We start from the raw sequence: 4886 nt of genomic DNA on the forward strand, positions 1-4886 counted from the left end.
AAGTCAATTTGCATTCAGATGTCTGCATTAAATATTAATAGTGCATAGGTACAAGTGTAGCACCCCTTTATTCACAGTGGGGTTGCCATGGCTGTCGGGTTTGGGGCTGGCTGTGGCAGCGGGGAGCAAGAGGAGGCCCGCAGCCCTGAGCAGCTCAAGGCCGCATCCGCCCTGGCCCTGGCGCGGGGCCCAGACCTATCCAGCAGCAGCCCGGGGGCATCTGTGGTCTCCCCTTGTTGATGAAGGATGCCATAGTCTTGAAGGCAGTGACTGGGCATAGACTCAGCAGGGAGACCTGGTGCTGTCCACAGGCGGCCATGCGGGGCTTTCTTGTACTGATCTGTAGAACCAGTCACAAGAGGAGTGTGGAACGGAAGGACTGGTGTTGCCTCCACGACGAAGGAGGCCGGGAAACTGTGCTCCCGGGATGCCTCTGGCTGCTGTGCCCTGGCGGAAACCAGGGTTGGGGCTCAGAGTAGGCTTGGTGACAAAGCCTGGAGCCCAGCGGCCTGTGAAGAGGCTATTTCCTGTGTCTTCGTTTTATCTTTTCTTTCTTGAGACCGAGCCCTCCCTTGTCTCATAACTCACACTGTCTGAGAGATATTCCTGCAAGGCTGGCTCTCACCAGCCGGGACTGAGTCTGTCCATGTGTCGCTCTAGAGACGCATGTGGATTTCCATCCTGTCCGTGCAATCCAGCGCCATCCTGCTCTGCCTTGGGTGTGGAGTTTGGGCAGCACTTAGCTGCGTGGAAGTGACTCCTGGTCACCTTTAAAAGTTTGGACACCCAATGACATGTGGCAGAATACACCCAGGGCCTCTAGGGATGGAGCCCAGGTTCATTTGGCTCTTTAGGGGCTGTCAAGGCCTGCCAAGGTGGGCAGCTGCCGTGGGGTGAGCAGCTTATCTAGATTGACTGGACTTGACCCTCAACTCTGGCTGGTAGTATCTTGGGCCTCTTATTTCCCATTCCCTGCCTCAGTTTTTCATCTGTAAAATGGGAATATAAAGGGGTCAATAGTGCATAGTACTAGTGTAAAGATTAAATGAGCTTAGAAAGTGGCCTGCACCAGCCAGCACCCTCTGAACATTTTCCATGTATGACAGCATACGGCACATCCTAACCATGACAAGGCCAGGGCAGGACAAGGGTCTCGGGGGAAGGGACAGAGTCCCTGGAGGTGTTTCCTGGAGAGGACGTTTGGCTTGCGTATGACTGTCTCTGGTCTCTAATCACAGTGGAAAGCAATGTGGCGTGACACACGTGACAGTGAGGTGGAGACTGAAGGTCCGGGGCGAAGGCTCCCCACGGGGGCCCTCAGCCAGCAGCAAGACGGGCTGCCTTGCGGGTGGAGAGGGGCCTCAGGCCCTGGGGAGCGTGAGCAGCAGGGGAACCAGTGTGGGTGTCCTACACGCGGGACTTACAGGACAAGGAACGACGAGCCGGACGGCCTCTAAAACCTTCTGTAGTCCGGGCCTTTTAAGGGTTAGACACTACTAAATGTCCTTTTAAATTTATTTATTTTGGTACTGGGCACTGAACACAAGGCCTTTGCACTGAGGTACATCTCCAGCCCTTTTTTCCAAATTAAAGTATCATTATCACCATTTCTGAGGCAGGGCCTGTAGTGGATCGCCCACCGGCGGTCAACTTGTTACGCCCAGCTGAACCGGGCTAGCGTGGTGCTGGGTGCGGGAAGCCCACCTGAGGACTGTTGCCGGCAGCCGGAGAGGCAGAATGGAGAAGCTGTGGAGAGGCTGGTAGGGAAGCTGTTTGGAGAAGTGGGGGCTGCTGGTTCTCTTGGGCTGTCCTGCTAGGGGACCTTGTCATCAGGCTGGCTTTCCTGATGATCATGGCTTTTGTCATTGCAGGAGCTCGGGACCTCCTTGTCACTGAGGATGGCTGCGGTTCATTTTGGGGCTGCTCTGGGTCCTCATTTGAGCATGGTTTCCGGAAGGGAAGATGGTGCCCTGCTCAGCCTCATGGAGAAGCTCGTCATGTTGGCTTTCCTGATGGGGACTCGGCTTTCCTCCTGGCTGGAGGAGCTGGGGACCTCACTGTCGCTGAGGATGGCTGTGGTACTTTTGGGGAAGCTCTGTGCTTACCCTGAGTGTTGCTTCCTAGCTCCAGTGCAGATCCCTCAGCCTGCGGGTACAGATCCTTCATCCACTGGCATAGACTTCCTGGCTTCCACCACTGACCTTTGGGCCTTTCTAGTACAGATCCATGAAGCGGGCCTGCAGTGAGACATTGTCGTGGGCTCTGGGCCTCCAGCTGGACTGGTAGGGGGCATTGTGATGGGCTCTAGGTCTTCAGCTGGACTCATGCAGGATGCCCCCAGCTGGACCTTTGAGATTGCCAGGCACATGCCACCATGTAAAAATTTTTAAAATTAGAGACAGGGTCACACTAAATCACTGAGTAATAGCCCAGGCTGAGCCTGAGCTTGCCATCCTTCTGACCCAGCCTTCCCTGGTGCTATGGATTACAGCCAAATTACTCCCTTCCCTGTAGCTGGAGGCCAGTGAAGCATAAAGCTGCACCCAAGAGAAGACCAAGGTGTGGTGGCATCAGCTTGCTCTCAGATGGAGGAGGTGCCTGGGGCCAGCCTCTGTCTTTGCCCACTTGGGGACACTGAGGGTAAGGAAGCCCTGGCTCTAGGACATCTGCTCTCAGTAGGGGTGAAATGCTCAGAGACCCTTTTCATTGAATTCTGGATGTAGCTAGGAGAAGCGTTGGCTTTGCTTAAGGCCTGGGGTCAAAGAGGACACTCCTTCACCTGCAGTCCTGTGCCTAGGCCACTTCTTCCCCACAAGCTCATGGCCCTGTTCCTTGCTGGGCCCTCCTTGGTCCTTGATTCTGCGTGGGTTCCTACCCAATTTCATTAAAAGTGCAGAATTCTACAAGGCATTTATTTATTTATTGCACTGGATCTTGAACTCAGGCCCTTTGCACTGAGCTACACTTGCAGCCATTTTTTTTATTTATTTTTTATTTTTTTAAGCAGGTGTCACCCGGCTGAGAGCCCACGCGCGCTCAGCCTTGCAGGTGGACGGGTGGCGGTGGACGGGTGGCGGCGGCCGCTGAGCATGCGAGGGAGCGGTTCCTTGTCTGAACTGCTTTTCTAGACGCGGCGGGGAGGTCGGCATGGCCCGCGGCAATCAGCGAGCACTTGCCCGCCAGAAGAATATGAAGAAAACCCGGGAAATAAGCAAGGGAAAAAGAAAAGAGGACAGCTTGACTACTTCTCAGCAAAAGCAGAGGGACTCTGAGATCATGCAACCAAAGCGAAAGGCAGATAATGAGAAGAAGTCTATGCAGACAGGAGAAAAATGATGTCTGGCTCTTCAGGAAACCCGGGTGCTACTACCAGCTGGTACCTGATAGGCTCCAAGACTGAGGATTCTGTAAAGTAAACAAGCATCTCTTGCGTTACAACTCATCCTCATGAAACTGTCTACTTCAAACGTTTTTTGCAGCCTTAGAGTGATGTTTTAGCACCATTCTGGAAAGAATAAAACATGATGCATGTGAAAAAACATTTTTTAAAGATCTTTCTAGAGCCCTGAGACTGGGCTCGAACTCATGGTCTTCCTAAGCACCTGGATAATAGGTGCGCACCAGCATAACTGGCTCTATGAAGCCTCTGTCACTTATATTTTGCCTTGAAGGTGAAGTAGGCAATAGAGCTAGTTTGACATTGTCACCAAAGCATTGTCCCAGCCATGAAAACTGCCCCAAAGTGAATGTTTGCAAATGATTTGCCTTTGTGTCAACTGGAGGGACAGCTAGTGGCACAAGCTCCCCTGGACCCTCAGAGTCAATCTACCATGGACTTCATGTGGTTAAAAAAAGAAGTAAGTCAGTACTGAATAGGAGCACACCTTTCCTGGCCATCTTCCCCAAATACAGCGGCGTAACATCTACCGACCCGGGCCTCCATCACCTTGGGGTTGTAAGTCACCTCAAGATGATTGGATGTGGAGGGCATGGGCAGAGGCCAGGCCACTTTACAGGTGGGACCTGAGGGTTACAGGTGGAGTTCATGGAGCGTAGGCCAGTCCCTAGACACCATAGAGTGAGCGTGTCTCACAGGAACTCAACTGAGCCTCCCTTTCAGGAGGAAACTCTCCTTTTGTGCTGTCCAACACCCACTGGGCCATTTCCGGCTGTCAGCTAGCCGATGGCTTCCTCAAGGCTGCTAGTCCAAGTCCTGCCCCACCCGGGTCACCCTTCTGTGTCTTTCTCCTCTCCACTGCCTTGACATACTCAGTCCCGGTGGCCTCCCCTCCAGTTCTCAGACTCCACACAACCACACTTGGGTCTGGTGGCCCGTGGAAGCCCCACCTCCCCCACTGCCATCAGGGATGCCTGTGGTCACAGCCCCTGCCAGGCCACTGTCCCACCCACACTCCTCCCTGCTCAGCTTCTTTGCTGGCCGGGGGCCACACAGCGCCTTCCTGCTTTTTGGCACCTCAGACCCCTCCTGGCTGCACCTGTGCCCACCCTGCCTCCCTGGTTTGGATTCCTCAGTGAGCCGACTTGGCCATGTCCTCAGAAGCGCCTCCCTCACATCTGACCCTCCACCATGTCTCCTTGGACAACCCTTCCATTGTCTTCTGGCCCCAAGTGGTTGGTCACACTGGATGGCTTCGCGCACCCACATATCAACTGGCCTCCCCGCCCCCGTTCCTGGGGAGCACTCCTGGTGCTGCAGGCGTCTTCCTTCGGCTCCATTTTTAGCTCCCTATCAGGTTGCCGTGACAGCTGCGCCGCATCTTTTCCACTGTGCTCCAGCCCTAGCTGACCCGGCCCCTCCTCTCTCCTCTTCCCCATCACCTAGGAGAGTCAGCCTCTGGCCTCCAAGAGTCCTTCCTCCCCCCCTC

General features: G+C 54.4%; 1 pseudogene; it reads left to right on the forward strand.

Annotated features, from left to right (window-relative positions):
* Nucleotides 1-3147: 3147 nt before the first annotated feature.
* On the forward strand, nucleotides 3148-3336 carry LOC101576181 (annotated as a pseudogene).
* Nucleotides 3337-4886: the final 1550 nt, after the last annotated feature.

Source organism: Octodon degus, unplaced genomic scaffold, assembly GCF_000260255.1.
Source record: "Octodon degus isolate 3935 unplaced genomic scaffold, OctDeg1.0 scaffold00023, whole genome shotgun sequence".
Taxonomy (NCBI): Eukaryota; Metazoa; Chordata; class Mammalia; order Rodentia; family Octodontidae; genus Octodon; species Octodon degus.